Raw genomic sequence first — 11,970 nt, 5'->3', positions numbered from 1 at the left:
CACAACGAACAGAAAATACCTTACCTGAATAATCCATCCTATCTGAACCTGACAGGCTACCTCGAATTAATAATGCTGATCCAAATTACTTACAACAATCCCAATAAACAAGCACCTGAGCACAAAAAAGTAAAATTAAATAATAAAATTACAGGTTAAGGAGTCAGAGGTCTGAAGGAGGGGGAGAGCATCCAGTTTCAACAGTGAACCTGACTCAGCTAACCCTCGAACTGAACTGACCTGAGCAGCTGGAGAGCTGGTCACATCCCCTTGATTTCAACAGTTTTCTTTTTGATAGAGACGTGAAAGCCTTCTGTCCGAAGCATTATCTGTTAGGTAAAAAACAAAACCCCCAATGAAGCTTTCAAAATTGAGACATGTTGGAACTTTGGGTTGGTTAGAACCTCTCTGAAAACAGTTCAAGAACAACATAACCTTGTAAAGAGACCATCTTTGTGACAACTGCCCCGATATAAAACAATCATCAACATCAAAAGATGCCTTCAGGTTTCAACCCCCCCCCCAAAAAAAAATAGTGGTTAGTACACTAAAATATGCATGTACATTCATTTACTATAAACATGCAAGCCTGCACAACTACATCAGGATTCAGTATGTGGTATTCCTATCACTTAGAGCCTCAATCTGTCATTCACATTTGGACAATGCATCAACAATCGTGTTTTAAAGACCTGCCACATGCACAATTTTCAAATTGAATGGCTGTAAGAACAGGGTCCAGCTAAACAGTCTCGCATTTTTGTCCTTAAATTTCTCCAAAAACGTCACTGGGTTATGATCAGCGTAGGGAGAAAGTGAGGTGTGCAGATGCTGGAGATCAGAGCTGAAAATGTGTTGCTGGAAAAGCGCAGCAGGTCAGGCAGCATCCAAGGAACAGGAGAATCGACGTTTCGGGCATAAGCCCTTCTTCAGGAATGAAGAAAGTGTGTCCAGCAGGCTAAGACAAAAGGTAGGGAGGAAGGACTTGGGGAAGGGGCGTCGGAAATGCGATAGGTGGAAAGAGGTCAAGGTGAGGGGGCGGAGAGGTCAGGAAGAAGATTGCAGGTTAGGAAGGCGGTGCTGAGTTCGATGGATTTGACTGAGACAAGGTGGGGGGAGGGGAAATGAGGAAGCTGGTGAAATCCGAGTTCATCCCTTGTGGTTGGAGGGTTCCGAGGCGGAAGATGAGACGCTCTTCCTCCAACTGTCGTGTTGTTGTGGTCGGGCGATGGAGGAGTCCAAAGACCTGCATATCCTTGGTGGAGTGGGAGAGGGAGTTGAAGTGTTGAGCCACAGGGTGGTTGGGTTGGTTGGTCCGGGTGTCCCAGAGGTGTTCTCTGAAATGCTCCGCAAGTAGGCAGCCTGTCTACCCAATATAGAGGAGGCCACATCGGGTGCAGAGGATGCAATAGATGATGTGTGTGGAGGTGAAGGTCAAATTGTGGCGGATATGGAAGTTTCCTTTGGGTCCTTGGAGGGAGGTGAGGGGGGAGGTGTGGGCTCAAGTCTTGCACCTCCTGCGGTTGCAGGGGAAGGTGCCGGGAGTGGAGGTTGGGTTGGTGGGGGGTGTGGATCTGTGGAGGGAGTCACGGAGGGAGTGGTCTTTACGGAATGCTGATGGGGAGGGGAGGGAAATATATCCTTGGTGGTGGGGTCCGTTTGGAGGTGGCGGAAATGACGGCGGATGATGCGCTCCACATGGAGATTGGTGAGGTGGTAGGTGAGGAGCAGTGGGGTTCTGAGCTGGTGGCGGTTGGAGGGGCGGGGCTCAAGGGCGGAGGAGCGGGAAGTGGAAGAGATGCGGTGGAGGGCATCGTCGAATACGTCGGGGGGGAAATTGCGGTCCTTGAAGAAGGAGGACATCTGGTATGATCAGCGTACATGGTTGTCTCCGATGTGTTGCTGGTAATATAAATACTGAAATGTTGTAGTGCCAACACAAAGCTCACAGTCACTTTCTCTACTGTTGAATATTTCTACCATTGAACATTCAACTTCTTGGAGAAACGCCTAATTATTCTTTCTGTCTTCTTGCCACTTTCCTGCAGGAGCCCATCACTGACACCCAAATCACTCGCATTTAAAGCCAATTTGAATGATTTTGCATAATCAGATGTGGCTGATAGTGGGGCAGTGGTTAATACATATTTCATGCCGTTAAATGCCTTTTGACAGTCCTCTGTCCACTGAAACGTCTTGCCTTTCTTTAACCAGTCAGTGAGTGGAGCAGTCACATTGCGAAAATGAGGCACAAAACGTCGATAAAATCTACACAATTCCAGGGACCAGAGTACTGCTCCTTTTGTCAACAGTATGGGAAATACTCCAATTACCTTCACTTTTACATTCCATGATACCGTTTATCTTATGTCCAATAGAGTGGCCCAGGGAGGTGATTTTTGCTTTGTCAAATTCACTTTTTGCTCGGTTTATCACCAAGCCTTCCTTCTGAAGTCAATCGAACAAATCCAATAAATGCTGTAAATGTTCCTTCCATGACTGACAAAACATCACCAGGTCATCAATGTGCACGACACATTAGATAATCCGGTAATTTATTTGTTACCCCTGAAATGTGGCCGACAAGTTTCCATACCAAATGTACGTTGCTTGTCCCACATTTTCAACACAGTCTTCCCACCGTGTAACTGGGCACAAATCAATTATTTTAACTACATTGACTTTACAATAGTCCACACGTAACCATTGGGTAGCATTTGGCTTTGGCACCATCTATAGGTGAGTTCCAATCACTGTAATGCACGTTGACTATGTCATCTTACAGCAGGCATTCAATCCCCTTCTGAACCTGTGCCAGATTTAGAGGATTATGCCTGTAAGGATGTTGCTCACTCATAACATCATCTCCTATGCACGATTATGCACAATTGGGCTAGTACTTCCAGGTTAATTTCTGCTTATCTCCCCATGTGACAGTAATAACTCTTTTTGTCATTTCAAATTTTCTCAAAGAGGTAACTCAATAATTTATCCCAATTTTAGAAAACTACCTCATTGTCCACTTTATTTAAGGAATGCCATAATCATTAACACCTTCTCCTCTTGCTTTACTTCCCTGTGAAAATATCTTTTGAGCATATTCACATGACATAAATTGTGAGATGTCTTTCTGTCTGGAGTCCTTATCAAGCAGTTACCCCCACTCTTTCTATTTGTAAGGTCCACTAAACCTTGCTTTTCAAGGTTCACCTATCACTGGACGTAACAGTAATAAATTATCTCCGATAGCAAAATTGCAAATTTTTAATTTACTGTCCAATTCCTGTTTTATTGCATGCTGCAATACTTTTAAATGCTGTCTAGTCAATTCGCCAACGGTATTAATCGTTCCCTGAAATTTGAGACATAGTCCAAAAGTGTGACCTTTGAATTCTGATTTACTACTTTCTCCTTTATCAATTGTAATGGCCCAAAAACTAATTCAAATGGATTAAATTTGCTCCGTTAATTTGGTGCATCCCTGATCACAAAAAGTGCAAGTGGATTTTCCTTAACCTAATCATCGGGATAATCCTGATGATAAGCCCTCAACATGGTCTTTAATGTTTGATTTCACCTTTCTAGCTCTCCGTGCAATTTTGGATGGTACGCAGGAGATTAGAATTTCTTTATTCCAAACACACTGTCGTGAATAATTTGTATGTGAAGTTTGAACCCTTGATCTCACTGTAGCTGTATTGTTGGTCTATATCTGTTTAGAAAAAAAAAGATTTGTTCCTTTGCAATTCTTTTAGGTGTTATATGGCATCTTGAGGTGGCCTCTGGAAATCTAGTCGATGCATCCATTATTGTTAACAAATACTGGTGCCCACTTTTTTTTTTAGGTCGGCAACCTAGACAATCAATTAAGACTCTTGTAAAAGGTTCCTCAAATATCAGAATAGTTGAAAAAATGTGCAGTTTTTATTATCGCTTGTGTTTTTCCAATTACCTGACATGTATGACACGTCTGGTAAAATTCAACTACATCCTTTTGCAGTCCAGAACAGTAAAATGTCTCTGTATTTCAGCCTATGTTTTCCTCACTCCAAAATGACTTCTAGTTGGTAGCTCACGCACGATTCGCATCACATCCTTTCTATACCCCATTGGCAAAACGATTTGATGAATCTCTTCCCATTTCAAATCTCCTTGAGTATGTGATAGTCTCCATATCCTTATCTGGACAGCATTTTTAAGGTAATGACACTGAGGGATACATTCAAAATTCCTAACATAAATGCTTTTTGATACAACTGGTTTGAACTTTTATCTTTCTGCTGTAACTCAATTAGTTTAGCTGAACTAAAAATAGTTGCATGATCATCTACTTGCTCCTGATTTTTGTCAACTATCTTAAGAAACAAAGTCTCTGTTAATGCCACTTAAGCTTCCTTATCTTTACATTTCTGATATTGCCTGTTTCAACTGGTGACACTGGGACCTTGTTACCCCATAATCAGGAAGGTTTCCAGGATAAGACCCCTGCATTGCTTCAGTTGCCTGCGTCTCCACTGGTTTTTCAACCAGAGTTGGCAGTACTCCTATCAGTGTATCAGCATTTTTTTTTGCGTAAGGACAAATTGTATTGCTGTAACTGAGAGTTTGTGCAACACCCCTACCACAATTCCTCCACACTTTTCTGGACACGTTATCCTCGCTTTACAAAATGTTGCACTTTTTGTCTCAATATGAATTCCCTTTAGCACTATCTTTTCTGGAAATAGTTCTTCAGGAGTACACATCTCCTCATCTTTCAGCATCACAGTCTGAGAGGATACTGTGTCCCTTAAAATTGCATCCTCTTTACCTGCCCTATGTGAATAAACTTTCCCATTGCAGGTATATTTTCTAAGCAGATCTGGCACTTCCTCCTTAACAAACCTCCGATCAGTTTGTGCACTCTGATGCAGCTTTCTAGCTTCCAGTGTGCTTTCCGTTACCACTCCAAAAAAACTCCCAGGTTTATCCAATTTTCCTGCATCTGTGTTTTTTTTTTCTGAACCGACCAACACAGTGCTTTCATGTGTCCTAATTTGTTGCAATGAAAACACCAGAGCTTTTTTTTAACTTCTTTGTCTCCTTCAAGCATTTCCTTTCTACCCTGCGGAAAGTTATCATTAAGATCTTCACCGATATTATGGACTGAAATTTATTCTGGAAGCCAAAACAAGTTTGATAATCATTAATCACTAGTCATAATCATTAACCACTTCAGCTGGCAGCCTTGCCGTTTTAACTCTCTGCTCTTCCAAATGAGTTGGCACTATGTCAGGCAGTGAAGTTTTAACCTCCTCCAAATTAATTGTTTCTCGAAGAGCATCGTAGGTTTGCTCTCTTTTTAAAGCTCTTATCCATCGATCAAAATTACTTTGTTTGATCATTTCAAACTCAATATAAGTTCGACCAGGATCCTTCCTTAGACTCCTGAAACGTTTTCTGTCGGCTTCTGCCACAAACTCCATATGCACATGTCCCTTCCTCATACTCCCTAGATCCCTCCTCTGATAGTGTTGTGAATACATCACTAGCTCTATCTACAAATTTTGTTTGGGTCAAAAAAACCCACATGGTCACTGGACACTGAAAATGTTTAGCCACTTTATCTAAGTGTCCATGTTTGAAGCTCAAATGCTCTACATTTTCCTTTCTTTCCTGCTAAAGCTATTTGTTATTTTTCTCTTTCCTCTGTTAAACCTATTCGTTCTCTTTCTTCCTCTTCTAATGTTAGTCGTAGCTCAAAATGCTTCATTTCTGCTTCTAACTCAAGCTGCTTCATTTGCGATTGAAGCTTATTCATCTCCACAGATCCTGATGGAGTTTCCAACAAATTGGAATGCTGAGCTACTGCTGCAATCATCTCATCTTTCCTAACATTAGGAGGTAGCTTCAACTCCCTTCGTTGACTAATTATCGCTGCTTGGACTTATGTGCATTTTGTAAAACCCCCAATGCCACTTTATCTAACTCCAAATCAAGCTTGATTTCTGCAAGAACCATTAGTATCTGAAGATCTATTTACTCACCAAATCAACATACCAAATAAGAAACAGGAACACCTGCCACTCGCTATCTAAATGCTGGAATGAATTTCAAAAATGTAAGTCACACTGCTTTGAAGCCAATACAGTGTATTAAGGTGTTTGTGAGTTAATATAAAACAGTATTCAATGGTATTGTGTGTTGAAGATTCAACATTGTCTTACCAGAGCATCGAGAGGAATGTCCAGACAGATCCGCACTTCCTGTATATGGTCAGGGCAAATATGCCGACTGAGAATCTGTTGCTTGGCGCCTGTTCTAGTCGAGGAGAAATCAGCATGGTAACAACATCTGGGATTGTTTTTCTTGTGGGTGTTCATGGTGGAGCGTTCAGACGGTTATAGTATTGCAAATGGACAACACAGCAGAAGCATCTAACCTGCGATAATAAAACATCCATCATTGTCTCTCACAACTTACTTCACGACAGTAATTACTGATGGGAGTTGTGACCATTAGCCAGCGATTTCAACATTAAATACAATCCAATTGTTATTGTGAACTGAAGTAGCATACTGAAAGGAGTTAACTGGATCTGTTTGTTCAGTTAACTGTGACTGTGACTGATATCAGTTTCCATGAATCTTAATTTTGGCAATGGATGGTTTTCCTTTCTTATTTGTAAATGGCTTCTTGCAATGATTTATCCCATTATAGCACCAACACTAACAGGGATCAGCTGATGCAAAGACAGGGAGAGGAGAGATCAGATTCTGAGAACCATAGACTGGAGCGTTCCAACAATGGACCAGAATCTGAGAACAGTAGACTGGAATGTTCCAACAATGGATCAGAATCTGAGAGCATTAGACTGGAATGTCGCACCAATCGTTCAGAATCTAAGAAAAGTATACTGGAATGCTGCAACAATGGACAGGAGTTTATCCTGGGGTCTTTTGTATTTTTCCTGGTATCGGCACATATTACCGAATCGGATATACGGTGTACTGCTGATTATTCAGGTTGGTTACTATCACATGCTCGCTATTGTTGGTGTTCCTGGTATGTCTCCCCAACTCTATCGACTTATTAATTCCATAAGCCATAGTGAACTTCAGTGCTATTTCTGTTATCTATATTTAGTAAAGACAGAAAATATTGTCCTCAGTTTCAAATGCAAATCCATTCATTCTCCACAAATTTCAGAACCGCCCACACCCCCGCCCTCACAAACATCTGAGAACAAGACTGTTCACAATCCCGAAGTACCTATTTGCACTGAATTGATTGGTATTCTCTCCATCACCAAAGCTACCCACTACCAACTCCATGATATCCGCAGACCCCATCTTGACGTCAGTGCTGGTGTTAAATAAACCAATATCTATAACTAGGACACGTAATTCAGGGGCTCAGGTTACTAAACGAGAGACACTGTTTGAAATCCTATCTCAGAAGATATCAGAATTTAAATTCAAATGACAGGAACTGGAAATAAGAGCGAATTTTACTAATATAATCCCACCAGCATTTTGTCAATAAGTTTATTTATTTCACTGTTGTCCGTTGGTAAAGAAATCTAGCATTATTACCTGGTCTGGATTAAGACTGACGTCAGACCCACTGCCTTAAGGAATAGCCTCACAGCAAAAGGCATTTATTGAGGTCAACAAATGCTGCCCTTGCCAGTGATGCAGACATTCAATGTAATAATAACATAAACGGTTAAAAAAAGAATGATGCTAGAGATCAGAAACAAAAAGAACGAGAAAGTGCCAGTGAAATTGAACAGATTTGGCAGCCTCAGGTCGAGAGAAAAATAGAAGTGACATTTCGAGTCCAATCGCCATACATCAGAACTGAACGCAGCTGGAAAATAGAGTGTTTGATGTTGGTGACAGGGATGTCTATTGTTATGGGGAGAAGGAGTGAGTTGATTAGATAGAGAAAGAGAGAGATAGAGAGAAAGAAACAAACAGACGGATTGTTGATGATCAGCTGGAATGGAAATAAAAATTCAGATTAATCTTATTTATTTTTCTCCTGTACCCATATTGCTGAAATTCATGCCCATGTAAGGTGTACATCAAAGTACCGGTTTGAAGTGAGTTATGTCCCTTTGTCTCTCTTTCTTGAATGTGATCATCTTTTTTTATTCATTAATGGGATGCTGGCCCAGTATTTAATTCCCTTTCCTCATTGTCCTTGAAAATGTGTTGGTGAGCTGCCTTCCTGACCCACTGAAGTCCGTGGGCTGTACGTAGTCAGTGCTGAGGTCCGCTCGGTTTCGTTTCTTTAAGAATTTGTAGTGAGTAATATAACTGACTTGACCATTTCAAACTGCAACTTTGTGTTAACCACAGTGCTGTGAATCTGGAGTCATATGCAAGCCCGACCAGATGAAGATGATCGTTTTCATTCCCTGAAGGGCATGATTGTGCCAGGTAGGACAACCATAATGGTTATATGGTTTTATTTGATTTTCAATTCCTGATATTTTATTGAATGCAAATTCCAACATTTGCCATGGTGGGATTCGAACCCAGGGTCTCAGTCATCACCTGGGACCCTGCATTAATAATTTCAGAGATAATACAGCGAGGCCATCATCTCCTCAGCATTTCTAACCATCTCCAATGGCAATAGTGGTGTTGCTGTTGGCGCGGCTGTGATTAAAAGGCAACAAAATGATTTGGCAAAATATACCATCTTCAGTTTGTATTTATGAGAAGGCGAGATGATGGGAAGTGCTCTTGGTGAAAAGCAGCTGGATGTCCTTGGTCATGAGCTACTGACAGAATTCATACGGAACAGTAAGTCATCTGCACAGTAAATGTATAGTGTCCTTCATTGCAAAATAATGAAAGTATAAGAGTGAAGACACCTAACTGAAGTTATAGAGTGATATTGAAATAGAACTTGGGGCGCTGTGAACAGATTTTCTCTCCTTTATGAGGAATGATCTCCTTGCCACATTGAGGCAGAGTAAAGCTGTTACACCAAACTAATCCCTGCGGTGAATTTACCACGAGGAGAATGTGAAGGAAATGAGTGTTTAATTTGTAATGTGACAAAAGAATAAAAAGTGATTGCAAGGAAACTTGAGCTTTATAGACCAACGTTCAATATTTTCAAAACAAACCATCGATATCGTGAAATATTACGTGTTTTCCACAATATATGTTTTCACATTTGGACAAATATATGACAGGAAAGGTTTAGAAGGATATGGGCCAAGTGCAGGGAAATGGAGTTAGCAGGGATGGACATTTTAGTCGGAATGGACCAGTTTGGGCTAAAGGGCCTGTTGAACTCTATGGCTATGAGACGGTTTACATATCTCTGTGGAACAACTATGTTAGTTGAGAGAGAGCTCCAGGTTCCGAACAAACTCTCACGTCTGAATGTACAGTTGGAGTGAGACCCTGCACTCAGTATCATGTTGTCACAAACCTGTCTGCAGCCACACTCTGACAGATTGGCCATTCTCAAAAGCTTCTGACCGCCATGCAGAAGACTAGCCTGTTTTCTCGGAAATAGAACATGCCTCCTTGAGACGTGGCACAAACCATCCGCTGTGCCTCCTTACCATCAGCAAACCACGTTAATGTAACACGCGTGAAACATTAGCAATGGAGCCAGGAGGCAGAGCATGGAGCAGTCTGTCTGTACAGCTTCTGCTTCATTGGTTTGTCGTGTTGCAGTATCAATGACATACTACTATTTCAGTGTAACAGTTTGGAGGGGCTGAATGGCCTCTTCTGTTCGTGTGTCAGTGTGTCGAGGGGCTGAACGCCCTCTTCCTCGTTCCAGGGAAGAGCTTCATTATTGGGTGACCCGTGGTAGCTGCTTACCAGCGTGTTCTGCTGACTAGATTCCTTATCTTCCTGTGTAACAATAGACAAACAGGAGGCTGGAAGAAACAGTAAGCCAGGCAGCATCAGGAGGTGGAGAAGTCAACATTTCAAGTCTACCTGTTCTTCAGGACTGCAGGTGTGGGTAGGGGGAGCTGCAGATAAAGAGGGGAGTGAGCGGTTGGGATGGGGAAAACAGCACGATAGTGAGGTAGGGGATAGGTGGACACAAGTGGTGGGTGCAAGCCAGTTGGTTGATGGGAAGGATGAATCCGGTTGGGAGCTGGAAGGCGGGGTCATTTAGTGCACTGGAAGGGAGGAGACGGGGGTGGAAAGGGAGGAGGCCCATGGCTGAGAAGGCTATTTCAATTTGGAGAATCCAATGTTGAGTCCTCCAGGCTGCAGGCTACCCAAGCAGAAGATAACATGTTGTTCCTTCAATTTGCTGTCTGACTCAATGTGGCAACAGAGGAGGCCAAGAATGGTTATGTTGGAAAGGGATTGTGAAGGGGAAATGAAATGGTTGGTGACTGGGAGCTCAGGTCAGTCCCTTTGGGCCTGGTTGTGATGCTCGGTGAAATGTGCCCTTTGTTTAAGTTGCTCTTCCCGATGTAGAGCAGACTACATCAGGAGCACCTGATGCAGTAAACTAGGTTGAAGGAGAGGCAGGTGACCTCTGTTTCACCTGGAAGGACTGTTTGGGGCCTTGGATGAGGTGAGGGAGGTGTGTGCCAGCAGGCAATGCATTTCTTTCCTCTTCAGGGTCAATTGCCAGTGGGAATTGGCGGGTTTGGTGGGGATTGTGGCACGAAACAAAATTAGTGAAGGGATTGGTCCTTGTGGAAGATGTGCCAGGTGATGGGATACAACCTCGTTTACTGTATCTGGCACTCCTGATGTGATCTTCTCTATATCAGAGAGATTAAATGTAAACTGAGGGGAATGTTTTGCAGAGCATCTCAGCCGGGCCTGTAAGGGCTGATCTGACTCTCAGTCACAGCCTATTTCAATTCCCCCTCCCACTCCCATTCTGACAAGACCATTCTTGACCTTCTCCAATGCCACAACGAACCAAAGCACAAACTAGAGGAACAACACTTTATATTCCACCAATGTAGCCTACTGACCAGGGAACTCAACAGTGAGTTCTCCAATTTCTAGTAACTTCCAATCCCCAGACTCCCTACCCAGCCCCTTCTCCTTCCATTTCTCTGGTCAACTCATCTTCCAACTGTGAAATTGATTCATTCCTCCCATTGACCAAACCGGTGGTACCCTCTACCTGTGTTCCCCACCTCACCACGCCGCCACCTCCTACTCCTCCACCTCGCCTCTTTATCTGTACACACCCTTACCCCCACCCCCAGTCATGAAGAAAGCTTATACCCAACGTGTGGACTTCTTTTCCTGATGCTCCCTGGCTTGTTGTGTTCTTCCAGCCACCTACATTCCAACATTTATGTAGATTTTTAAAAAAATCTCTTCTTGTGCAATAGGTAAGAGAGAGTGAACGGGCTGTGCCTTTCTTATCCAGAAGCTTCGATGGGCTGAATGGCGTTCTCACATTCCTGTGAAACCACCTTCAGATGCTGAATGAGCTCCTCGGTTTCAGTCCTGTGGAAATGTTCCGGGTCTAGCAGTGCTGTTACATCAATGTTACCTACACGTTAACAGCACGAGCTTCAATGTTCTCCAGGTTTTGATGCTTTAAGCGATCTTTTCTGAGCATCCTCACTTCTGATCGAATGACGGAGGGTAAGACATTGCTGAAGTAGCTGAAGATGTTTGTGCCGAGAAAGCTACCCTGAGGATCGCCCACAGAGATATCAGGGACTGAGAGGATTAATCTCCACCAGCCACATGGTGTCCTGAATGGGCCAACCACTTGAGAATTTACAATGATTATCATTAAGTGCAGTTTTATTCCGCCTCCTTGACATCTTGTTCAGTCGCGTCCTGCTGTTATGTCGGAGCCAGTCACTCTGACGCTGTGTTCCTTTATCTTATTCACGTCAAAAGCCAAGGTAAATATATGGGGACTGTTTCCTTCTCTCAGAGGGTAGTGACTGTTGGGGCCTCTCTATCCCAGACAGCTACATCTCTGAATGTTTGGGGGAACAGAGTGGTGTTAATG

Source organism: Chiloscyllium plagiosum, unplaced genomic scaffold (genome assembly GCF_037043375.1).
Source record: "Chiloscyllium plagiosum isolate Xiang-an unplaced genomic scaffold, Cpla_swu_hap1 HiC_scaffold_42, whole genome shotgun sequence".
In the NCBI taxonomy this organism is placed as follows: domain Eukaryota; kingdom Metazoa; phylum Chordata; class Chondrichthyes; order Orectolobiformes; family Hemiscylliidae; genus Chiloscyllium; species Chiloscyllium plagiosum.
This window is presented reverse-complemented; position numbering follows the sequence as displayed.